A 14,520-nucleotide genomic window follows, 5' to 3' on the forward strand; every position below is an offset into this window, starting at 1 on the left:
AGAAGAGATTCTTTGAAGAAACCCAAGTGCTGCTAACTTAGCTCTGAATCATGTCAACCCATGGCATGCGACACTACGGATAATACGGCTAGGATGAGGCTTCACAGCAGTGACTGGTCCAGATGTTTGAATTCTGATTATGTTTGAGATGGAAACATTCAAAAATATGTGCTTTAATTATAGACATGGAAATAATTATTTCTCTGCCTCATCCATCACCCTGCCAAGGCTAAGATTTTTGTAACGACTGCTTTGTCCAAAGCATTCGTAAACAGACAGTTCCACAATTTCGCTAGAACTGTTTTCAAATTACTACTTGTATATAATTTGCTTCAAGAAATATGTAAATCAACATTCCCGTACATACATTAATGTAGTCACCAATTAGGGCTCTACTGGTTGGTCCACATGAAATACTTTCAGAGAACTAGGCAGGATATTTTTCACAGTATAAATAACACAAAATATACACTAAACACTGACTTTCAAAATACGTCTAAAGGACTTGGAATGTTACGGCTAATTCTAGTTTTCTAATATAAAGAGATACAAGTCAGTATCACTTTTGTACTGTTTTTCATTTACACGTTCTTGTAACTACCGCATTTTGTGGATCATAAAGTCACTAATGTTACCTTCTGTGATAAAGTTTGCTGAGGAGAAATTAGGAATAGATTTGGTTGATTCTAATTTGTGTGTTTTCTGCCTCCTACATATTTTTACATTATAATGCCTTCAATTAAGTAAACTATTGAGCATTGCTTTCATTTTCAGAATAGCAGGTCTTCTCATAAATGTTTGAAATTTTATCTACTCGGTGATTAAACTAGACCCAGGGTTTTCAATAAGAAATAGTTGCATGTTGTAGTGATGGATTTTTTTTAATAAGGCATCAGTATATCACAATCTGACTAAATTATCTAAAATAAATTCATGAAATTAGCCATAATTTATTGCAGCAATTTTTAAATCATATCTTAAGCCATGTATCATACCAAGCATATTTTCCTTTTCCATTTTACCTTCCAAATAAGCACTGACAATTAGGCAGCATTTAACATTTATCATGCTTATCTTCACAGCTGCAGTGGCACGAAAGGTGACTAAGAATGGCAAGAAGAGTTTTTTGCAATGAGTTTAAAATAAAGGGAAATAACGATTGATTTTCCTTTGCTCGTTGAGTGGTTAGAGGTAGATAAGCGGATTTGTAGTGAGGTCATCAGTCACAATTGGATAGTAATTTGAAAATGGATTAGCTTAGAAGTAGCAATTTCTGCTCCATGGGTTTTAGTGAAAAAGTCTGCCTAATTCTGTAAGAGACCTCATAAACTGGCAGAGATCAATGCCTACCTAATGTGCCATTATGCACTGGGCACACTTCAGTGATTACAGCACAGCTGTGGCTGGATTCTGCCTGATATTTCTTTAGCACTCACACCACAGGTGCTCCACACGATTATTTTGCCCAAAGGACTAAACTCTTTAGGGAATTAGAATGGACGAGAGGCTTTTCTGTCTAAGAAGCTTTGCACTTTTCAAAGGAAGGAATGACCAGTGTCACAAGTCACTAATGCCAGCCCAGTAACAAATGAAGACTAAACAACTTAAGAGAAGGAAACGATCCTCTATTATATGTCTGGATGGCACATTCTTACGTTTAAAATTTTATAGCATAAGACTACCTGCCTTCGTAGTTTGAAAGGACATGGTTATACAAATTCTAAGTTGGACATGTTCGATGTTTTAAAGATTAAGTATTTCACCTTAAAATGTGAGAGCTAGCGTTAACTATTTGTTTAAGTCTTTTAGCTTTTGTCATAGGCCATGCAAATTAGTTGGCAAAGAAGAATGAAAAGAAATTCAGTCGAGTGAATTTACAACAAAATTTGAATTTTAGGGACTCTGCCAATAATCCTTAGATTCTTATCCTCCCTGGATTTCTTCACTGGTTGTTTGCAAATATTATGTATAGGAACAATAAGTATATTATTAAGGGAAGGTAAAATAATTTGAATTGCAAATCTGCATAGTATAAACAAATAAGTAACATTTTATACTTTAAACAAATAATATTTAATATGTAAATAATTTTATTTATCTGAAAATATTTATTGTGTGTTTTTTTTAAATACACGGTATGTAATGGGGTGGTAGGAACAATACTCCAGGGTAATGCAACACAAGGAAAGGAATTTATCAAGAATAATTTATGATTAATTCTTTGGCACTAGTCTGAACAGTACCTGGTATCTGGTCTAAAACCTTTGAAGTCTTTTGTTTTTATCTAAGACAGATGATGTGTTTATAGTTAATAACAAATTTATCAGCAGCATTGCATTTCAGTCAGCTGCCTGATCTCTTCTGGAGAAAAAGAATACAATAAAGTGATTAGAAAAACAAACTGTTTAAGATTTTAGGGGCAAAGTAAGGGGCTTCTTTTTCTAAATTATTCCTCAATTTGCTCATGCAATATCCTTTCAAGAAAGGACATTTTACCTCAACTGCAGTTGAGTGTTAATCTCCAAATGAAATATTACTAGTGGAGGAAGCCTATTACCTTGAAGAAGTTTAGTTCATGTATAAGTTCCATTTAATACTTGCAGAGAATTATGTTCAGTCTTCATATGAATAATTACGTTTTTAAAAAGGACTTAATTCAGAAGAGAACTGTTTCCATGGTGAGGGGACTTGTCATGCCTTTTGGAAAAAAAAAAGTCACTGAGAGAATTGGGAAAAAGAGGCAATTCGAGGCTATCACATAAAGGAAGACTAAGTTGGCTGAGTGAATCCACCAGAGAGTAATCAGAATGCTCTATGTTCCTTAGAAACAATCTAAAGAAAGATAAAGAATAACTTTTTAGCTTATAGAAACCTCCAACAATAGAGTGAGGTCTCTTGAAGTTATTACAAAGGATAACTCTTCTCTGAGGTTACTTGAGCTTGTATATTTATATTATTTTATTATTCTATATACATATTAATATATACTATTATGTATTAATTTATAATGCATTACATATACATTTGACATATACACTCTAGTGTATATCAAAATACAAATTTTGACAGTAAATTTTAAAAATGATAAAGATGGAAGCATCTGTTGCCTGAAGTATAGGAAACTAAAACTTTACACTGTGTTTTTGTATGGAGGAAGTGATGATTCTCAAAGAAAGATACTGGAATATGGAAGGGAAGTTTTTCTTCCATTCCAATTTTTCTAAACCCCACATTGATCATCATTATCATTTCCGTGTATTGTCATGAGTTAATAAAATTAATCGAAATAATCGAGTTCAATCCTCACCGTCACCGTTTTATAAGAACTCTCCGTGCATAACAAACCGAAAGGCACAAGCTGACTGTAGGTATTATGGCAAATCTGTTCCAAAAGAAGAACATCTGAAGTACTCAGTCTAGGAGTTTACACAAATGTCACATTGGACAGAATACTGAAGGTGCAAGTTTTTCTAAACTTGCTTCCACTTAATATGCATAACCATAAATCTGAAAAACAAATTCTGTTGGGCCTGCTTTTAAAGGTATATGGATGCATAAATGAGGACTAAAATAAACAAACTGAAGAAATTGTAAAAATTAAGTAAGGTTAAGATTTGCATTATTTGACAAAAGCTTCTGTTGGAAAGGTAACTGGGATGACAGTTTCTCATAATCTTCTAATCAGAAAGCCTTCTCAAAAATAGGCTGTTTTGAAATTATCGAAAAATGAAAAAGAAAAAATTCACATTTGAATCAAATGGACTGTTCCTAAAAAAATGACCTTAGTAATACAGACATGCCAGGTCCAAGGACCCAGGGGGGGGGGGGTCCCACAGCACCAGCCCAGAAATTTGAAGCAGGGCAGAAATCAAAAGCTAGCCAGAGAACGTGAAAGCAAAGTTTATTGAATAGCATGAGTGACAGAGTGTAGCAGATGGAGTTTCTGGGAGACTCACAAAGGAAAGGAAAATGAGTCTCACCATCTCTTGGGATTCAGGGTTTATATTGGAAAATGGTCCAGTATACATCTTCCTTCAGGAATCCAGGGTAGGGTCCAATCAAAGGTGAGTGGTAGGTGAGTAGTAGATGTTATTTATTTATTTATTTTAGTTTTTTTAAATGTTTATTTATTTTGAGACAGAGACAGAGCATGAACGGGGGAGGGACAGAGAAAGAGAGGGAGAAACAGAATCCGAAGCAGGCTCCAGGCTCCGAGCTGTCAGCACAGAGCCCAACACGGGACTCGAACTCGTGGACGGTGAGATCATGACCTGAGCCGAAGTTGGACGCCCAACCGACTGAGCCACCCAGGCGCCCCAGTAGATGTTATCTTATAAGCCATGGAAGGTAGGGGTATTGATGCCCAAATCAGCAGGGGTTTGTTTGAAACCAATATCCTAGAACATATTTGGAATCTGGCTCTTCTTAAATGTTGTCAGGGGTTTGGGGTCCTAGGACAAAACGCAGAGAATGATGAACTTTGAACTTCCATGCTTCCATTTTGTGGTGGAAACATAACTTTTTTGGTTTTTACTCAGATGCAAGGTAAAATATAGAACACAGGTAAGTAAAGCCTAGCAGAAAAACAGCAGAAATGAAGCCCATCTAAAATGACATCACACAGCTTCCCTATGTCGTTAATAACAACAACATATAGAGTAGGTGATGGATTTTCAGAAACCAGATAGGCTGGGAAAAAGCAGTGAAGGACATTAAGAACTCAGGCCTGATGGAAGAGGAGCACTTTTGGAGTGATCTCTTTGGTAGAATGAATTTTAGAATGATAAGAGAATAGTTAAGGAAAAGAGATATAATGGTATATTGGGAAACCAAAATAGATGATTTTTTAAGCTTTAAGGACATTATGATTCTAGGGCTCTAGATGATTTGGAATGAAATATTAAGAGACCATGGCAAGTGTAGTTATGTATACTAAAGTCGAGTAGTAAACACTTTACTGAGTTTTTCTTTTCACTGAAAGATTAAAAAATAATGAATCGTGAGAACTGAGATGGAGTAGCACCTAGGATGATGGTACCTGGTATGTAATCAAGGCCACTCATTTTTTAAGCTGAATTATCCCATTAATTGCAGTATGTACTGAGTTAAGCACTTAAGGAACTTCTTTGCTCTGTGAATGACTGTGTTATAGAAAATAAATATATTTTCTAAAAACCTTATATATATACATACAAAATGTCATATATTTGTTTAGACATTGGATATATATTACTGATTGTATGAATGGCATCATATACTAATATCCTTGGAAATACATTATTAGTGCATTCTGAAATGGTGCAAATGTAGTTCCTTGCATTTAAAAAGTTGTATACTGGGGCTCCTGGGTAGCTCAGTCGGTTAAGCAGCTGATTTCAGCTCAGGTCATGATCTCATGGTTCATGGGTTCAAGCGTTCATAGGGTTCTGGGCTGACAACTCAGAGCCTGGAGCCTGCTTTGGATTCTGTGTCTCCCTCTCTCTGTGCCCCTGCCACTTGCACTCTTTCTCTCAAAAACAAGCATTAAAAAAAAATAATAAAATAAAATTTAAAAAGTTGTATACAAAACAGGATCCTAAGACAGTGGAGCACAGCATTAAAGAATGTGGGTTCTGGGGCAGGGGAGGGTGGAAGAGGATTTCAAAAGTTGCCTCTCTCTGAATTCTGGCAATTTCCTTGAATTCTGCCTTTTGTTTTGATAAAATTGCTCAAATTCTCTAAGGACTATTTCTATACAATGGGAAGAAACAATAGTTCCTGTATCACAGAGCTATTCTAAAGATAAATGAAATAAATTATTAAGTTTTTTTTTCGAGAAATGTTAGTTATCGTTATCTAATATTAAGGATCCTATCAAACTAACAGTGGTGAATTGGAGTGCTTTGAATGCTGTTGTCTTTTTTTCTTTCCTAGGAACTCATACTTGTTATTTATTGTTTAATCAGGGTCTATCATTTTAGATAAAACGCAGCAATTCTTGAATACTTTTTTTAAACAGAAGGTATTGTATATCAAGATGGAATGTTAAGCCTGCTCCATTCTTTATCTGCACCACTTTCTATCTGTTTTACATTCCTTCTCTGTCTGGCACTGAATTCAATGAGGCTTCAAGATGTGAATGAAAGAGTTGTTTGGGATGCATGTCAAACCAAAGCCACCCCTGCTACATTGACGCGCCTCATATTTATTTCCTCCTTCCTCCCTTCGGGTAAAAAATCCACCATTCTGCATCTTTTTAGCTGAGGTGGGTGGGGGAGAGGAAGTGAATTAAATGTTTTTAACAAAATTTAACATTCCAAAACTTCAACAGCATTCAAATCATTATAATGTATGCATATTTATTGAGGGCTATGCTTTTGCTAATGTGAACAGCTATCTTTTCTCTCTTCCAAGAAGTTTTCTGTTCCCAAAGAAAACATTCTTTTGTATGCAACTTCTTTTGTGAGGACCATATTGTCAGTTAAAAGAAAATAATAATAATAATAATAATAATAATAATAATAATAATAAGATATTCAATAAAATCATGAGAAAAAATATTTTTATGCTAACATTTCTATTAGTGGTTTATTTTTGTTGGCATCACCAGCCTTTACATCTTAATATTTAGTTGAAAAGAAATAGAGTAATTTTCCTGTTAAATGAATTGGGTTTATTACTTCTTTTTGCCATAACTGCATATTTTAGGAATTCAACCGTGGGTGTGAATGTTGGTGTGTGTGTGTATACACATATTTTTTTTTCTCTTAGATACCTTTGTTATACTTGTATTGCCCTCAGTTCCTGGAAAAGCCTTTAGTAGAGCATAAAGTCAGAATTATTGATGCCTTTTCTTTAAGGTCTTCCCATAGTTTTTCACACCTGCTATTTTGTCTTTGCTCTTTAAACAGTAAAGGAAGTTTGATTTTCTTCTCTGAAACCACCTGGGAACTGTAGATGAACAGTATAAATAAAATGGGAAAAACATTTTGGAACACCACAACCACAGCACACATAATGAAGTTTTGGTTACGTTTTCAAAACTAAAAAGAGTACAAGAGAATAGTGGAATATGCCCCACCAAGCACACGTTGAGACCTGCTGTTTTTCCTGTTCGTGTCACATGGCTTTGATTTTCATCTAATTTCAAGAAAACACAAACATTGGCAAAACTTTACTGGATATTTGGTGACCCCGCTGTGTTAAATAGGACTTGAATGTGAGTGCCTAAAGAAAACTTTTATATATGTTTGTTTGGCTTTTATTCCCAGAAACTGATTGATAGTTCCATCAATCAGAAAAGAAACATCATCTAGACAATTGGAAAAAGTTTTGATAATGAGATGAAACAATAAGCACATTCTCTTACCTCATGACCTTTGTTATTTATAACTTTGAAAAAGTCATTCCCTTCATAGGACACAATAATTAAAGGGGATTAAACAGCATTCCGTTTGAATTGCTTAATACTCTACAAAATAGGACAATCAAGTTGAAGGCCAAGAGTGTTTTTAAGTTTTGATGAGTGTGAGGAAATGAAGCATTTTACCATCATAAGGATGACCATCTACCTAGCCTTGTCTGCTCTCACCCCAAAATTTTGTATGTCAAGTCCAATGATCTTAATTGCTGATATCGTCAACTAGGATACATTTAGGGCTGTATCTGATTTTTTTGTCTGTGTTTCAGTGTTTAAAAGCCTACTTTTCACATTGTTCCTGAATCCTAATACTTGGGAAAAAAGGAAAATGTGGTACTTAGGGAATGGTAAGAGAAGTCAGTCTTTAGCAATCAGGAGAATCAGGTTACATATGTGTTTAGTGCGTGGTCCCTTTGCTGTTCCTACTAACCAGTCAGGAGTTAAAGCAAACACTCAAAGACAGATACACATAGCATTTACTTTACAAGAGAAGATAGGTGCTGAAATTTCACTTCAATTTAGACTTTACTATAAATCAATTATCTGATTTCTTTATATAATGTAACTATTTGGGTTTTAGAAAGGAAAATGATGCTCATTTTCGGAAGTGATGTGAATCATCGCAGTTTCACAAACATATTTTGTATGTACTTTAGCATGAATTTTCTCTCCAAAACTGTAATAGCACTAGTTTTCTGCCACATACGATCAGTTGACGAATTTTCTACATTCTTTAAAATATTATCTTTTGCCTGTAATTATATTTTTATTGATATCACCTTTCTTTGGGCCCTCTTTATCTTTTGCTTAGTAAATTGGAGCACTAGAAAGAAATTAAGAATTATTTTGAGAATTTCCTGGAATTTTAACCCTGGAAAGATGATATATGATTTTAAAAGTTAATAGTTACAACAGAAAAATTAATGAGAAAGATGAGTGTAGTACTGACCAGATTCAACCTGATACTCATTTGAAATGCCAACATACAGTTTAACACATGCAGGTATCTATGTTTGCATGTATTATGTCAAAGGTCAGCATGTGTTCATCGTCATACTGATTCTAGAATGGTATTGTCTTGGATATTCTGAGTGTAAATATTTCAGTGTTCAAGTAGGTTTGGAATCCAAACTACCCAATACAATCCATGACCTGTACAGTCTCAAATACATACAAACTCATGCACATGTGCACACACACATAATTTTTGAAGGTTAACAATCCATATTAAACTTTTGCATAATTTATATAATTTTACTCTTTGGTTTACATAATGTTATTCACTTTTTTCCAAAATTTATTTGATTATAATACTTTATTTTTCAAAAGAGAGGGAACACGAACTGCTAATATAAAAGACAAATATTTTTCCTTTAGGGAGGGAAGATGACAGAAGATATTTTAGAATTGGAAAGCCTTAATTGTGCTTATTAATACATGGAGAAAAGTCAATAGAGGTAGCATGAGATGTCAAGAAATTATGAGGATGAGAAGAAAGATCATAGAGATGATTATGATAAATAATATCAATGTAATCACTAACATAAAAAAAGAGTTTGCTTAAGAATTTTGGGGAAGTGGGGCGCCTGGGTGGCTCAGTCGGTTAAGCGGCCGACTTCGGCTCAGGTCATGATCTCACGGTCCGTGAGTTCGAGCCCCGCGTTGGGCTCTGCGCTGACCGCTCAGAGCCTGGAGCCTGTTTCAGATTCTGTGTCTCCCTCTCTCTGACCCTCCCCTGTTCATGCTCTGTCTCTCCCTGTCTCAAAAATAAATAAAAAATGTTAAAAAAAATTAAAAAGAAAAAGAATTTTGGGGAAGTGAGCTTTTCTTGAAGTTTGAGAAATAATATGGCAATTTTAAGGAGAGTGGAATTGCTTTACTCCAGCCACAGAAAGAAGTGCAACAAGGAGTCCTCTAGAAGATGAAGGGTAAATTAGAGGATTGTAAACCAGCTTTGAAGAGTCCAGCAGTGGTTTTAAAATGTGAATTTACTTTGAAGCCAAGTGAAAATGGTGAATTTATTCCAGAAAAAGATTATGAGTAGATATGTATGGGGGTGTTGATACTTGTCACCTTTGGTAATGCAGAGTTGGGGCAGTCAAGAACCCAGATGATTTTGAATGTTATGGAAGAGATCATTTGAAATGGATGGTTAAGCAGCACCTGGGTGGCTCAGTTGGTTAAGTGTCCAACTCTTGATTTCGGCTCAGGTCATGATCTCATGATTCAAGAGATCAAGTCTTGCATTGGGGTCTGTGCTGACAGCACAGAGCCTGCTTGGTATTCTTTCTCTTCCTCTCTCTCTCTGCCCATTCCCTGCTCATTCTCTCTCTCTCTCTCTCTCTCTCTCTCTCTCTCTCTCTCTCTCTCTCTCTCTTCCCCCTCCCTCCCTCAAAATAAAAAAAAACTAAAAAAAAAAGAAAAGAAATGAATAGTCAAGAAATTACACCTTAATAAGTCTCCTGGGGAGCAGCCTAATGGCAACCTCTCTGTTCTTTTACTAATCCATGGAGATACAAAAGAAAATGTCACAATAATATCAAAGAGAACTGTAATAACAACAGTGATCATTTCTTAGTTCTTATTATGTCAGTCAAACATAGTCGTATGTAGCGACTCAGTTTATCTTTGAAAATATTTTATTGTGATCCATAAATTATCCTCATTTTCATCTGAAGAAATTGAGGTCGGAAGTTATGTAAAGTACTGAAGGTTTTATAGCTAGTCAACTAGACTTGGGATTCAAACCTACTAAATGTGGCAACTAAGTCTGTTCTTTTAAAACCTACATTATATTGTTTAATAATAAAGCCTATGGGAAATTGATAATAATTTCAAGTTGGAACAAATGGATAAAAATGTCTTTTTAATGTGAGAAACCCAGGCTTTTGTTCATGAACTAAATTGTCTTCCCCTATTTTCTTGGAGCAAGGAATAGGCTGTTATTATCCAGTCCTACCCAAGAGTAGCTCATGTGTGATGCCCAATCAGTTAGTCACACACTAACTCCAGATCTTAACTGACTTCCACACAACTGCCCTGTGACTCTCTGAGAGTAGCAATGCACCATGCTTAGCATTCTCTCCAGACTTCCCCATTTTCTCTATGTGGTCACCCAAGGGCTAGCCTTCCCATTGAGCACCACAGACTTCTATGGATGATCATTATACCCATCTCCCCCTTCCAGTCGGAGTCTTATATTAATGGAGAAGTCAGGAAGGAAATAGAATATAGTCCTTGTATAAGAATTGAATTATCCAAGAAACAAAACTTTAAACAATTAGAGACAATGACAGTGGTTAAAAAGTGCTTTTGAAACATTTAGGAACATTCCCTGGCAAATTTTAAACATAACATGTGTTTTCTTACATTGCAATGAATTTAAGATCAAATTCAACATAATCCACGTACAGTAATAAAAGGGATGTCAAGGAGTCATCGGGTTAAAGAAAAGGAGAAAGAAGTATATCAGTTATAGTTGTAAAATGGGAAAAATCCATCTTAAAGATACATTCTCTTATTTGGGGTAAAAAAAAAAAAAACTAAACTCAGTGATAGGCTGCTTGAAAGAGGAAATGCCTAAAACATGATATTATGGAAATTTGTAAATTTTAACAGAAAAATTAGAAGCCAAATTATGGGTGAAACTCTACCTGGTCATTAAAATGAGAAGAAAATGAGTACAATTTTAGTATTTCTGTATAGACATTTTAATGAAAAAGATTAAATAGGACAAGTGTTGTTACTTTTACATTGATAAAAATACATAGCTCATAATCTGGACGTACTCTAACTTTATCTCCAATATTCATTGCAGTGATATAGTGATCTTTTACAATAAGCTTCCTTCCCCCAAGGAGCTTGTACCTGAGCTCAAGACAGTGTGATTTGTGCTGATGGACTCTACACACAATGTTCTCGAATATATGTAGCAAAGAATATCTACATAGATTGGGAGGTCAGACAATACTGACATGATCTTTATTAGGAATAAGCTACATAAATTTAAGGTTACTCATCAGCACAAGAAAGAGAAAAATAGGAGCATTAAGAGTGTTATGCAGCAGGTCAATATCACACATTCACTGTGAGCACACCGGCTTCAAATTCTGATACATTTGACTATGTGCAAAAAATGTTTATTAACATTTACTGTGTCCAAAAAACCCACTTAGCTCTGCTTTGTTTTGCTTTCATCTTTTTTTTGAGTTTAGTGTGTGTGTGTGTGTGTGTGTGTGTGTGTGTGTGTGTGTGTGAGAGAGAGAGAGAGAGAGAGAGAGAGAGAGAAAATCCCAAGGAGGCTGTATGCTCCATGAGGAGCCCAACACAGGGCTTAATCCCAGAACCGTGAGCTCATAACTGAGCCAAAATCAAAACCAAGAGTCAGACACCTAACTGAATGAGCCACCCAGGTGCCCCTGCTTTCCTCTTTTTATTAAAATTAATTTTATTTGAAAACAAATGCAAACTTACCAAAAAATGGCAAAAATACTACAAAGAATAGCCATATGCCCTTCACCCACTATTCACTTTTGCCAATAGTGCAGGCACTTATCACACCCGAGTCTGTCCAGCATGATCCCTTGCACTCAGTGGTCACATCACTCTTAACTCCTCCAATGCGAGTAGTTCCTCAGTCTTTCCTTTACGTTCACAACCTTGACATTTTTGAAGATATGCAAGGCATTCATTTTGTAGAATGTCCCTTAATGCAAGATTGTCCACTGTTTCTTCAAGACAGTCCCTAAGTTATGTATTTTGGATGGGAATCCACAGGCATGATGTCTCCCTTTTTGCATCTTATCATTTAGTATATGCTATTGACATGTCCCATTATAGGTAAATACTTGATTAGGGTGGTCTCTGCCAGGTTTCTCCACTACAAAGTTACATTTCTTGGGGTGCCTGGGTGGCTCAGTCAGTTAAGCATCCGACTTCAGCTCAGGTCATGATCTCACAGTCTGTGAGTTCAAGCCCTGCGTCAGGCTCTGTGCTGACAGCTCAGAGCCTGGAGCTTGCTTCAGATTCTGTGTCTCCCTCTCTCTCTGCCCCTCCCCTGCTCATGCTCTGTCTCTCTCTGTCTCAAAAATAAATAAAAACTTTAAAAAAATTTTTTTAAAAAAAAGTTACATTTCTTTTGTTCTTTGTGATCAATAGTATTTTGCAGAAAGATACTTTGAGACTAAATGAATATTATTTTTCTTATCCCACTTTGCTTGTTAATTTTAGAAACCATTGTTATTTCTTGCCTATATTATTACTTTGATAATTGATGACTGTTTCCTAATTTTATTTATACCAATGAATCTATTACTTGACATTCTACTGTACAAAAGATTAGTTATCTTCTCCCAATTCATTTATTCATTTGTTTATATCAGTGTGAACTAATGGATTCAGTTTTATTCAGTGCATTATAATCATTTCTATAATTTTCTGGAATTGGCCAGTGAGAGTTCTTTTAGCTAGATCCTTTATCATTTTGACATGTCCAAATCACTCTTTAAGTATTTTGTTACTTAATGGGACAACACAATGTTCTAGGACTTTCTCTGCTGCAGCCCAGAAATTAGCTCTTTCTTCAAGGAGCCCTGGTTCCTTTCCCTGTAGAAATCAAGATCTGAGTGACAGGTGTAATTCCTGTTATTGGAGTTTTGCTACTCATAGTCCCTCTATGTGGACAGAAAGAACTAAGAAATAGATATATTCACACACATGCATGCACATACACAGCTTTCGGTCCATACTATAACTAGATTTATGTCTCCATATTACATGACTTCATACTGATAGAGTCAAATATTTTAAGAATTTGGTTTTTTGGGAAAGTTTTAGATTCACAGTGAAACTGAAGGGAAGGTACAGAGATCTCTCATGTACCTCCCATCCCCCACATACATTGAAAGCCTCTCCCATTTTCAGCATCCCCCACCATAGTGGAACATATGTTACAAAGTTCATAGCTGAGTCACCAAGATCATACCTTTGGTGTTTTGTCTAAAAAGTAATCGCCATACCCAAGGTCATCTAGGTTTGCTCCTGTGTTATTTTCTAGGGGATTATACATTGCCTTTTACACTCAAGGCTCTGACCTATTTTCAAGTTAATTTTTGTAAAGCAGGTAAATTCTGGTCTGAATTCATCTTTGTGCATGTGGAAGTCAGGTTGATCCAGCCCCACTTATTGAAAAGATAATCTTTTCTTCATTGTATTGCTTTGCATCCTTTGTCAAAAGTCAGTTGACTATATGTAAGGACGGCTATCTGTTCTATTTCATCCATCTGTTTGTCTATTATTTTACCATACCACACTGTCTTGATTATTGTAGCTTTTTTTTCAAGTTTATTTTTGTTTAAGAGAGAGAGAGAGAGAGAGAGCGCACGCGCGCGCAAGCTGGGGAGAGGCAGAGAGAGAGAGAGAGAGAGTGATAGAGAGAATCCCAAGCAGGCTCTGTTCTGTCAGCACAGAGCCAAACAAGGACCTTGATCTCATGAACTGTGAGATCATGACCTGAGCCAAAGTCAAGAGTTGAACACTTAACCAACTGAGTCACCCAGGAGCCCCTTGGTTACTATAGTTTTATAGTAAGACTTAAAATCAGGTAGTGTCAGGCCTCCATCTTAGTTATTCTCCTTCAATATTGTGTTAGCTTTTCTGGGTCTTTTGCCTCCCTATATAAACTTTAGAATCAGTTTTATATCTGCAAAATAAATTGCTGGGATTTTGACTGGGATTCCATTGAGTTTGTAGATCCACTGACATCCTGACAATATTGAGTCTACTTCTCCATGAATATAGAATATCTCTTCACTTATTTAGTTCTTCTTTGATTTCATTCATCAGAGTTTTGTAGTTTTTCTCAGATATTGTACGAACTTCATTAGATTTATATCTAAGTATTTCATTTCACTTGGTGCTAAATGATATTGTGTTTAATTTCAAATTCCACTTGTTCGTTGGTATAAAGGAAAAAGATTGACTTTTGTTTCTTAATCTTGTATCCTGCAACTTTGCTATAACTTTTTAGTTCCAGGAGTTTTCTTGTTGATTTTTTTGGATTTGCTGTATAGATAAAACTTTGAATTTCTCACCACTAAGTATGATGTTCACTGTAATTTTTT

Source organism: Acinonyx jubatus, chromosome A2 (genome assembly GCF_027475565.1).
Source record: "Acinonyx jubatus isolate Ajub_Pintada_27869175 chromosome A2, VMU_Ajub_asm_v1.0, whole genome shotgun sequence".
In the NCBI taxonomy this organism is placed as follows: Eukaryota; Metazoa; Chordata; class Mammalia; order Carnivora; family Felidae; genus Acinonyx; species Acinonyx jubatus.